Source organism: Gorilla gorilla, chromosome 11, assembly GCF_029281585.2.
Source record: "Gorilla gorilla gorilla isolate KB3781 chromosome 11, NHGRI_mGorGor1-v2.1_pri, whole genome shotgun sequence".
Classification (NCBI taxonomy): domain Eukaryota; kingdom Metazoa; phylum Chordata; class Mammalia; order Primates; family Hominidae; genus Gorilla; species Gorilla gorilla.
In genome coordinates this window covers 119,662,985-119,675,096 of record NC_073235.2, presented here as the reverse complement: position 1 = coordinate 119,675,096, position 12,112 = coordinate 119,662,985, and the positions used below count along the sequence as shown (strand labels likewise).

The 12,112-nt window shown below is 43.0% G+C and overlaps 1 long non-coding RNA gene across 1 annotated transcript; it reads right to left on the bottom strand.

Moving 5' to 3' along the window:
* Window positions 1-4,236: 4,236 nt before the first annotated feature.
* LOC134756678 (uncharacterized) lies at window positions 4,237-11,455 on the bottom strand. Its single transcript, XR_010129705.1, has 3 exons — window positions 11,397-11,455; window positions 6,820-7,061; window positions 4,237-4,716 (listed from the first exon to the last, which is right to left on the bottom strand). It is a non-coding gene; the product is annotated as an uncharacterized lncRNA (long non-coding RNA).
* Window positions 11,456-12,112: the final 657 nt, after the last annotated feature.

Sequence of the window (12,112 nt, the reverse complement as noted above, 5' to 3'; positions counted from 1 at the left end):
ACTTAGAGCACATCTCTATTCAAATGCTAAAATACTTTTTAGAAATACTTGATTTAGATATAGATCTAATAAAACTTACACTTGAAACATGATCAAGTTGTTTCAGACATACTTAGAAGTTCTCAAAAAACAGAAATGCGTCTCCATTTTTAAATTAAATTAAAAATTCAGTTCTCGATGGCATTCATCACATTTCAAGTACACAGTAGCCACATGTGACTAATGTTACCTTATGTGACAGCCTAGACAGGGCCCTATCATAATCTCTGCGTCATTTGACTGCCACCTACCTCCATCGTTAGGAGAATACTTCTTCAGCCCAAAGTACCAGATTATTTTAGCACAGAGAGCTTAGGGAAAGGTCATAAGAGTTGATCAATTAAATGGTAAGTTAAAAGAGTTTCCTTTGGGTAGGACAGATGAAGGGGGCATGTGGAGGTTACTGAAAAGAAGGAATGAGGATTGCATGGTTTTGGAAGGTTGAAAGAGAAGCGAAAGATTAGATATCTCTCGACCCACATTAAAAGCTATTGTCACATCTTCAGAGTAAATATAGATATAAAATATTTCATACATATAGCATTTCTGAAGCCCTAGCTCTCTGTGACTAAGCCATACATTCTTACATTCTTTACCTGTAGGCAATATACAGGAACATGATATGCCCCCACTTCCAAGAAGTTTTAGTCTAAGAAAACCTAATTTCTGGAAAAAAAAAACAAACAATTTTTACCACTCTAAAAGGACTTTGCAATGAGATCAACTACAGGATTTCTTCAAACATCCAGCCCCCTGTTATATTTAGAATGTGATTAGATTAATGGGAAAAGGAAATATTGACAACCAACTTTTCAAGAACACACCTACTGCCGAAAGCAAAGGGCACCTGTTGTTGATCTTATCTTTTGAATGTCAATTTCAAAAGTTGTTTTCATAGCTGAGGCTTTGCTTATAGAATGGTTCCACCCAATGCTTTTGGGCTTAAGACTATGGAAATGCCAGTTGAGGGCATGATTACTTAAAAGTATTGTGTCTTGGGCCTCAGTGTCTGGATAATTGCCTCCATTCTCTACTCTCTAGACCCATTTTGACATCTGTGAGTATATATTCTGCCAGATAAATAATTTCTTATACCAAATGTTGACATTATATCATTTTGAATTAAGCCTTCTATGTATACTGAAATGTCCCACCCTGTATAATTTTGTCTGAATTTTAAAAGTATCTTATTTGCACATTTCCTTTACATTCATCCACATCTAGACCATCTATTGGGATAAACATGAGACGTTCAAGGACCGAGTTGATGTGCCTCACTTTGGACGCCTGGCACTGAGGGGCTTTCAAGAAAGATTTCTTTATAGAACAGGAGAGTGAGAGGGGAAGTGCTTAAAAGAAGGCTTGGCATGGCTGAAGTCATTTGTTAAAGAAGTTGAAGAAGAAAACCAGAAGAAAGGCCAATGAATCCAGAAGACAATTATTGGCAAAGCAAGAAGAACACATACTTCCCAATCTACCTACACCCTTAGTTGTCCTTAAGTTAAGGTGTTCAATTTCAGGTCAGCCGAAGATCAGCAGCAAAGCCAGGCATGGTGGGCAAGGTAGAGGGGCCAGGCAGGAAGCAAGATGAGAGGTGAAATTAACCCACTCACTGCCATTCCTTAGGAGAATATTCAGTCATTTAGCCCAAAGCACCAGATTTTTCAGACAGATGTTGCTTGAGGCAAGTTACAAGACACAAACGATTCAGGCAGTGAGTTGTCCATTGATTTCCAGACATGGATACTGTGCATTTTCTCAATCCCCACAGTGTAACCTGGAAAAGCCATATGTGTTTCTTACAGGGAACTGGGGACTCTTTCTGCTAAACTCATACAAGCAGATGAATTATGGTGCAGCAGGTGGGGAGAAAATGCAGCAGGTGCCAAAAGTATGGGGCCCATAGTTCCAAATCCTGCTGACATGCTACACCCCACCCCATCCCTTAAGCCTTTGCCAGGCTTCCCTGCATAGATACTGGAAAAAGAATAAAATGATCAGACTGGGGTTGGGAGTCACAATAATTAGAGATGGTTGCTAATCAGGGTAGAGATGGAGAAAGAGGAAAAAGTGGCTTCATGGTGCCTCCCAATCTAGGTAGGGTTTCCATAAGGAGAATATTGAATTGTTGTCTATTAATGTAGGCAACTATACACAAGCAATGGCATTCATTATAACTAGAAGAAAGGGGAGTTAGACAGACAGTTTGGGAAAAAATAAAAAAGACAATTTATCTGGGAGCGAAAAGAGCTGTTTTGGTCTTGGCCATGCTACAGACCAGCTCTGTTGCCTTCAGCAAGTCATTTCCCCTCTTGCCTTCAATAGCCTCACCCTGTAATATAATGATGTAATAGGCTACATGACATATTTTCTACTTTTTGCAATCATGGGATTTTAGAGACATTCATTAGAGATATTAACTTGGTTCATCTTCATAACAACCCTATGGGGCAAGTAGTATTATTATCCCCATTTTACAGTTGAAGAAACAAAAGCACAGAGATTTAGAAAGTTGCCTAGGGTCACTCAGCTAGTAAGTGGCAGAGATGTAATTCAAACCCAGTGTGGCTCCAGAGTCCATGCTCTTACCAGTGCACCACTATGCCTGGTTCTCAAGGAAAAGGACAGTCAGTCAGGGGACACACATTCTGCTCATGCTCCGAAGAAGACGCAGCTCAGGGACTACTGTGGAGGGCCAAATGGTCAAAGCATGGAAGAGCCATCTCAGGCTGTTCTGCAGGCAGAGTTCGAGGGATAGAACACAGAGTTTCTCAAAGCATCCTGCAAGGGCCACCTCCATCAGAATCACCTGCAGAGCTCCTTTAACACGCAGATTCCTGGGACGTACTGAATCACTCTCTGTGAGGTGGGGCTTAGCATCCTTCATTTAGACGGGTCCTCCAGGGACTTTGGTGCTTCCTTGAGTGTGAGAACCACTGTGGTAGTGTCTAAGAGGAAAACGGACTTCATTTGAAGTCAAAGAGTGAACTCAAAGCCTTGCTTCTCCCAAAAAAGGACCCCGAGGAAATAGTTGAGTGTCAAACTTGACTTGCAGCAACTAGGAAGTCTTGGGAATAGAAAGGGCAGTGCATAACGATGCTGGTGCTCAGAGAAGCAGTCTGCATAGGCTCTGAAATAGGACGAAAGTAGTAAGTCAGGACTCTGGTGTGGATTAAACCACTCTCGGAGGACCAGGTGTGTAACTCATATCTGCTGCAGCACCAAGGGAACTCAGGTGATAAAGTTATTGTGAACTTCACAGCAGCAGGCTGGGTGCCGGATTTAAAATCCTATCCAAGAAGTGAAAGCAGATAGAGGATTTCCAAATCAGAGGAGTCCCATCTCCAGGAGAGAACAATTTTCCTCCCCCAGATTATTTTACTTTCCCCAGGAGTTATTGGTTGGCACTTAAAAAAAAAAAAATTGCAGCAGGAAGAGTCTGTTTGAAGTCTTATCTCCTTGGAGTCATTGACTCTCCATCTCCTGGAGACAAGGCTTCACGCCTTGGGGCAGTGAATAGAGGCTTTTGTTTTAACTGGATATGAAGCCCATGTCACAATGTAAGTTGTGACAATGACTGTAGCACCCCAGCAAATCACTCCACCATTTGAGGCCTTTGGTTCTCCATGTATAAAACAAAAGTGTGAGAGGTGTTTCTCTCTAGGTTTCTTCCATCTATAGGACTGTGTGGGTCTAAGTAGTGAGAGCCTCCAGCAGGGATAAAGCACCTGTCCAACTTCGGAGGAATCCAGTTCCACAGATATTCCCTGAGTTGCTACTATGGTAAAGCAATGCCTCTACTAGGCTTACCTTGAGATCCGGAGGGATGTGAGGACAAGAAGACAGCACTGGGCTTTCAGATGTGCCTCTTTCTTCCATGTTTCAGAGTAATCGCCTCTAGGACTTTGGGAGGAGAGGGCTGCACTACTGGCAAAGCCTTTCATTCTTATTGGGGCAGAAGTGAAGTCAGACCCTACAGAGTTAGGGGCACCAGAACTCTCAAAGAGAGGTTCCCTAACCTCCACACACAAACCCCCACTGGGATCAGGTCAAGGACCCCATGAGTGTTTCAAAGCACCTATGAAGGGCTAGGGAACCCATGGAGTGTCGGGTCAGGCCTGAGAAACAGAAAGCGAAACTGTGGGATCGCAAACTGTTTAGTCTATTGCTGAGCTTCCTAGCCATGCACAGCACAGTTTAAGGGAAACAAGTTGTGCAAACGGGGAGAAAACAAAACACCTTTCACACGGGAACATGACAGCCCAAGAAATACACTCTTTACTCCAGGCCCGTGTCCAAAACATCCGGGTGAGGGAGCGAACGTGTTCATCTCACAAACATCATTCCACAAATAGCCTGAGGCCCACCAGGGGCAGGAGTCTCTTCTTCCAGCTCTGCTCACCTATTCACGGGCCTTGCCTGCCCCAATATTCTCCAGTGTTTTGGGGTTTGGGGCTTAAAGGGAAAAGGTAGAGGTGTACTTGTTTTGGATCACCGTGCCATAGGATGCTGTCTCTGAGTAATGGCTTCAATTCTTGACTTTTTGAGATATTTCTCCCCATTGACAGGTTGAGATAGCACCAGAGAAACAACTTCATTTGCCCAATATTTATGTTGTTAAATTTTGACAGAGCCCTTCTGTTATACACTAGAGTTTCTTTTCTTGGAGTGTAATGTCTGAAAAGAAAAGCAGACTGTTTGGAATCTTGAGAGCTTCTGGATATCTCCTAATGCCCCCCTCCCACCACTTTAAAAACCCCACCCACTTCACTCCCTTTTCTTGTGCACAAGGTCAGGATTTCTCTCTATGAGGTGTTTTGTTTGTTTGTTTTTTGCCACATCTTTCTTTCATCATGTGTGGCGACTCCAACCTCCCAGCTCCTCTTCCTAAAGCAACAACAAATATGTGGACACCCAGAATGCACCATTCCCTCCCCATCCTAAACTTGGACTATCTCCCAAGGGGTCTGCAGCACTGTCTACTGTGTCGGTCTTTCAGCAGTTGACAAAACAGAGAAGACACAATGGTGGAAGCCGTGTTCTTTCAGAACTCTGTTGGAGCCCTGGAGAGAGACCCTGCCCTTCGGAGGATGGGGTTGGAAAGTCCTTTCTCGAAAGTGGGCTAAGAACAGGCAGGGAGGCAGGTCTAGAGCTTTAAAGGAAGAGGAAAAGGTGGATAAACAACGGTAAAATGTAAATGAAAGGAAAGAAGAAGAGACATTTTCAAAAATATACCCAATCAAGGAAAACAGAGGAGTTGACTCTGTTTGCTTAAGTCCTTGGAAAAAGGAGCATGTAGAATTATACACATCCAGGCTCTGGGAAATCTGTCCTCAGCACAGCAGCGTGTCAAGAAACTGCCTAATGCACACAGCTAATCAGTACTCTTTAAGCTAAAATGAACCAACTAGTCAATTAATCAATATAAATCATTTTGTTCCACAATAGCTGGATACAGAACTGAATGCTCAGGGTGATGGTTACAGGCACCTAGATCATTTTTCACCTGGGTAGACATCATTATAGGCTTGTACCATCTCTCGTGCCGCCTCCACTCTTGGCATCCAATTATAGCCAAAGATTCCTCCAGGTCAGCTAACCGCACAGCTGGGCCACCACAGACAGCCTCCAGTTTTTACCTATGACACCCCATAATCAAATCTGACTCCCAGAAATCCTGGCTGAGCCAGGAAAAGGGTTTGTTGACATACATCTGCCTGAAGAGCACGCAACATGTTTCACCAAGTCACAACAGCATCTATCAGCAGATACGCATGATGTGCACCAGGCAGTCTCAAGAAACCTCTGAATGAAAGAAAGGAAACTTTTTAAAAATGAAAGTAACAAATAAGACAACAAAAAGGAAAACCCGGAGATGCTTCAATGAGAAGATGCAGAAACCGATGAAAGCTTAAAGATGGAAAAGAGGGTTCTTTACCCCGGCGACTGTGGCTGCTGCCTGGAGGAAAAGGTCTGGTTAATGCCTTCCCAAGGTCCCTTCCTGTCCTGGGATTTTCACTCTCTGATTACTTTTCCAGAAGAGAGGCAATACGGACAGCATAACCGGGAAGGGCTCACAAAGAAGGGTGGTAGAGAAAGTGAAAAGGAAAAAAAGCAATAAAACATTTCCTGATCCGACAAGAAGCACATGTGCTAGGGTGTGGTGGAGAAGGAGAGAACCTGTCATCTAAGTGCTGAGTAAAGATTCAAGGTCATTTCTGGATTTGTCCAAACAACCTCTCTGGGCACTTCTTGGCCCATGGCAGATTGGGGCCTTTGGGTTTTGGCAAAGACAAAAATATCAGGAATTCAGTAAAAATCTTTCCAGTTTCTGAGAGAGAAGGGAGATGAAGAAGGCTGAATTTCTTGGGGTGGCTGCCAAGGGTGAGGCTCATGAAGAAAAAAGAGAGGAGGAGATCGAGGAGAAGCTGCCTGTGAAAAGCAGGAGGTGGCCCAAGCTCAGGAACGTGCAGACTGGAGCGGCCGGAGCATTTGGTGAGCACTGCGGAGGCAGTAGCCTCACCTGTGAGCAATCAGTCAACCTGGGGCTGAGATCCACCTGTCAGAATAGACATGGACACTGTGAGCCCACCAGACAACAGGCCCTGCAGGCTGAAGTTGGTTCAGAATCCAGAAGAAAAGCAGCTCCTCTGTACTGCCCTGGACCCTGGTCAGCCTTAACACAGGCTGTGATCATCTCAAACCTTTCGAGACCTTTATCCATAAGAAAATAAGATGAAATTTTATTTCAAAGTAGCATGAAGTGATATGCCAACTCACTTGAACAGCATGACTATTTTCTGGTTCTGTTTTGTAGTTACTTTTCACGTGGAGGCCCCATCTGCAAAATAGGACAAAGGAAAACTCACTGAGACCAAGTCTGGGATTCTGAACCCCAGACCACTTTCTTCCTCCTTCCCGCAAACACACTCACTCTCTCTCACTCTCTTCTCTTTCTCTCTCTCTTTTTTCTCTTTGTTTCTCTCTCTCTCTCTCAGGTCCTGGGGCACTCTGGACACAGTCTGAAAACCATTGAGGTACAGCAAGTACCACAGAATGGAATTAGACAAGCCTGGGTTTAAGTGACAATGCTACCATTTAATTACCTGTGTGACCTCAGCTTAACTGCTACATCTCTTTGTACTTTAGTTTCCCCATTTGTAAAGTACAGCAGGTAATGCCTACCTCATCAGCTTCTTGTGAAAATTAAGTATTTTTCAAATATAGCTTACATTTTATAAATATGGCTCACAGTAGGTACTTTGACAATCATTCCCCTTTGGGTAAATAATCTTATTATCAATGAAGTCCCAATAATACTGGCTCCAGGTGGCTTATATTTGATGTAAAGATTTATTCTTATTAGCATTAAATCAGCATAAAAGTTAATTGTTCTGAATATCTTCATGTTTGTGCTATGGATTCTGAAGCTCCATCCCAGAATCCTCTAATCTGTGGTATACAAACCAGTCAAAATGTAGAGAAAAAAATTAATCCCTAATAGTTGATCTATGGATTCAATGCAGTCCCAACCAAAACCCAAGCAGACTTTTTTGGTAGAAATTGAACAAATTGATTCTAAATTTTGTATGTAAACATAAAACAACTTAGAAGCAAAAATAAAGTTGGAGGACTTAAAATACCTGATGTCAAGGTTTACTATAAAGCTACAGTAATCAAGAGAGTAAAGTACTGGCGCAAAGAGAGGCACATAGATTAGCAGAACAGAATGTCAAGTCCCAAAACAGACTCCATGTTTATGGTCTGTTGACTTTCAACAAAGATGGAAAGGCAATTAGGCATAGAAAAGATGTTTTCTATGAATTTGTTTTGGAATAGATGGAGTTCTGCTAATCAAAAGGACCTCATAATTACTGTACAGCTTAGCCTTTTAATCTGCATGGACCTCAGCTTCTACTGTCTTTGTAATGAAGAGAACTAACCACATTTAGGATCTATCGAGGACTTGAGGGCATTTCTCTAGAACCACACACCAGCACTCCAATGTCCTGCAAGTCAGTGATGCCGCTGTGCTTGATCCTGCACATGGCTCCACTGCCCTGTGGATGTGTGCTCTGAGCTGCTCCTCTGGTCAAGGATTTAGAGCTGAACAGATTTGTCCACACCTTATTCCCCCATCCCCACAGAGACCATAACTGTGTGCCGTGTGCATTGTAAGACATCTGGTCAGGACTTAGAGCATGGACTGTGGCCACAAAACAGGGCAAAGCTGAATGGCCACACACAGGGTCTGAGGCTCTGACCATGTCCCCTTAGCTTAAAGAGGGGGCAGCCAAATTAACCACAGCCTGATGTACGCTAATGGTAACCTCGTGCTTCAGAGCAGAAGGCAGAGCCACGGGGGTGACACAAACTCCATCAAGCACCAGGGTCAAGTAGAAGCTAACTGACCCAGGAGAGAAAATAATTCTGTCAAGTTAAGTAATTTGCTGGTGTTCTCTGCTAACTCTCATCTGCGTCCTGGGTCTCCTTAGCTCTTCCTTGAAAAAGCAATTTATGTTTTCTAACTGTAGCTGCCCCTAGTTCTTCAGCATGTCTGTGGCTGGCTGCTTGCCACCCAGGCATGAGAGGATGCTGTCCTCTGGGAGTCCCAGCCTTGTGGTAAAGAATGCAGGCTGAGAAAGACTGTGAGATTCATATTCAGGATCTTCCACTTGGTGGGCAACCCTAAGAAACTCATTTAATCTTTATTAGCCTCCGTTTCCCCTTCTGTAATAGTACCTGCCTCACAGGGTTATTGTGAGAGATAAGTGAGATAGTAAAAGAAAGCCCATAGCACAGTGTTTGATACATAGTTAACACTCAGATATTATTAATAGTTATCACTATTAATGTTGTTGTTGTTACTATGTGCTTTTATGGTGACAAAATAGCTCATTCTTCAAAACATAATTGTCAGTATAGAAGAGGCTCCTAACCAGGGGCCAGCCTGGCTTGCATCCAAGGCAAAATCAGAGGCACTAAAAACTCTTAAATATGATGAAATCTAGGAGGAGCTGATCTGAAAAAGCAGCTGCATGTCACATGATCACAAAGGAGATGCAGCAAGGAAATGTGACAACTTCCAGATGCTTAAATACAGGAGATAGACACTTACAGCTGGGCAAAGGAGGAGACAGAGATATAGTATCTGTGGGATCATGGCAGAGCAAGAAATAGGGAATAGTGGAACAGAGAGAAGCTCTCAAAATGGAAACAGATGGGCAGTTCAAGGTGAGCAAAGCCCAGGCTCTGAGTTTCCAAAGTGATTGGTTCAGAATGTGAGGGCTGGGAAGAAACGTGATGGAGGAGCCAAAGGCAGGCAAAATGTGGAGGCATAGCCAGCCAGTGCCATCCCTTCTTAACACATCTTTGCTGTTGAGGACCCTCGCAATCTGTTTTGTGTTACTACAAAGGAATGTATGAGGCAGGGTCATTTATAAAGAAGAGAGGTTTATTTGGCTCACAGTTCTGCAGACTGTACAAGAAGCATGGCAGCAGCATCTGCTTCTGATGAGGGCTTCAGAAAGCATCCAATCATTGCAGAAGGGGAAGGGGGGTCCAAGTGTCACATGGAGAGGAAAGGAGCAAAGGGGGAAGGTGCTACACTCTTTTAAACAACCATCTCTTATATAAACTAATAAAGCAAGAACTCAGTCATTACGAGGAAGACAGCACCCACCAAGCCATTCATGAGAAATCCACCCCCATGACCCAAACACCTCCCACCAGGCTCCACCTCCAACACTGGAGATCATTTCAACATGAGATTTGGAGAGGACAAACATCCAAACTATATCAAGGACCACAGAAAAGACATAATAAATCCAAGATTTTGTAGGGCTGAAACCCAAAGTATACCGGATGCATACTGGGTGACTCCCCAAAATAGTGCCAGCTCAATCAAAAACCAAAAAAAAGTGGATTCTGAGGCAAACTGGGAAAACAAAACTATCCAGAATCCAAAACATTTGAAGACAGACCAATTTAGGGCTGACAGACGAAGAAGAGTGGAGAAAACACAGGGAAGTCAGGCAGTTTAGGGAGTGTTTTATACATCTAATTCTTAATAGGATGGAGAGGGGTTTTGCTTTCACCAGAGAGTCAATAAGAAAACAAGAACATGGATGCTATTTCACTACTGTACCTATTCTATCCCCCAAATTTTCTAAACTTCAATAATCAACAATCAGTTTGAGCTGGACACAAATAACACGTGTGTGTGTGTGTGTGTGTGTGTGTGTGTGATTGTATCAGACAAGATGGGGGATACAAATGCTACCAGACAGACAAGAAGATGCCTGAGAGAAAGACCATTTCCCTGAATTGCCCATGGTTGTGCCTGGAAGATTTCCCTCAAACGTGGGATAAAATGGAGAACCTCTCTTGCTGGGCTGGGTGCTTTAATGCCTCTGTTCTGTTACAGATTATATTATTCTTGCCCTGATAATTTTTCAAAGAAACCAAGAGTTGATTTGAAAACGAACCATTATCTTCTCTAGAGATCATAGCAATGGGTGTTCCAGCCTCATATTTGCACGGTACTTCCTGAAAATAGGAAAATGGGGAAATAACCTTGGAAGGGCCTTCTCAGCATTCTCTGATGTCATGAAAAATCCTATCTGCCTGGGAGATTCCTCAACCCTCAGGCTAATAAAGTTTTAGTTAAACTGCAATCAAACATGAGTAAAGTATATTTGTTGGAGACATAAAAGGAGATTTTATTACAAATCCAAAAGAAAAAGCTTTTTGAATTCTCCATGCATCAGGTTGTACCCTGCTCCCCAGCCCAACTATCACTTTGATTGACAGGGTGGACGAAAGCTTGTGATTCTAGTGAGCATCTCTGGAATGCATGGAGCTTTTCCCTTTTTGCATTCCTTGGCTCCAGACCCACTCTCTCCTTTCCTCCCATGGTCTCTCTGACATTGTACAACAGGATCTCATGTCCCACTTTCCTCTCTTCCCCTCAATTATCTCGTCCACCTTCAAGTTCTCCAACAGGTATGGTTTGTCAGATGGAGACTTAGCTACGAGTAAAAAGCTGTGCAATATTACTCTGTAACCATTTCTGTTCTTCCTCTAAAGTGCCCATGGCCTTGAGTGGATGAGTCCATTTTTTTCTCTTTCTACAGCTCTATTTATTCTCCACACACTCGCTCTACCCTCCATCATATGAGCATTGCACACAAGAACTAACAAAAGAGTCATGGAATTACACCAAGAGTCTGAGCAGCCGCAAGAAGCCCATCCTGTGTGGATCAGAGCAGCCTCTACTGGCCTGTGTGTAATGATGTTTTTCATACAGATGTAAGCTCCTCTATGGCCCTCTGTGGGCAATACCTAAAGATACTCACCAACGGATGAGGTGTTAAAAATGGACCAGGAGGTCCCTTAATACAGGAAGGATGATCCTGGGGATTAAAAAATGTAGGAAGAGGGGAAAAAAGAAATGGCAAGGAGGGGGGAAGGAGGTAGAAGAATAGAAAGAAAAGAAAATGAGAAAAAATAAAGAAAATGGATAGAAAGAAAAAAAGGGAAATAAGTTAAGAAGTGAATAATGCAATCATCAATAGAAAGCCTACTATTCATTAATTCATTCCATCATTCATCAACAAGCATGCTGAGTGCTGCTACGGACAATGTATTCTGTTAGAGACTTTGAGACACCTTATCCCATTTAATTCTCATAACAATCCCATGAGCTAGACATGATTCCCCTTTCACAGGTGATTAAACTGAGATCCAGAGAGTTTAAGAAGTGAGCCTAGTTAATACAGCTACAGGTAATGGAGCAGGTATTGAGACCCACATCTGCCCAGCTTCACTACTTTGGGTTTTGTGTCACAGAACTTCCATGCCAATCATTCTATTTACCAAATACTTTTAAAATCTCAGGATAATGAACAGTGACAAATCCAGATTTGTTAACCTCTTCCTGATATAAACAAGTGACTCTTGATCCCCCCACCCCCATGATTAAGGTAGCTTTAGATTCTAATTACTAAGACACTTGCCCTCAAGGCCTGAACATATTGCATCTGAGACATTCTGTTATTAGGACTATGCAGGA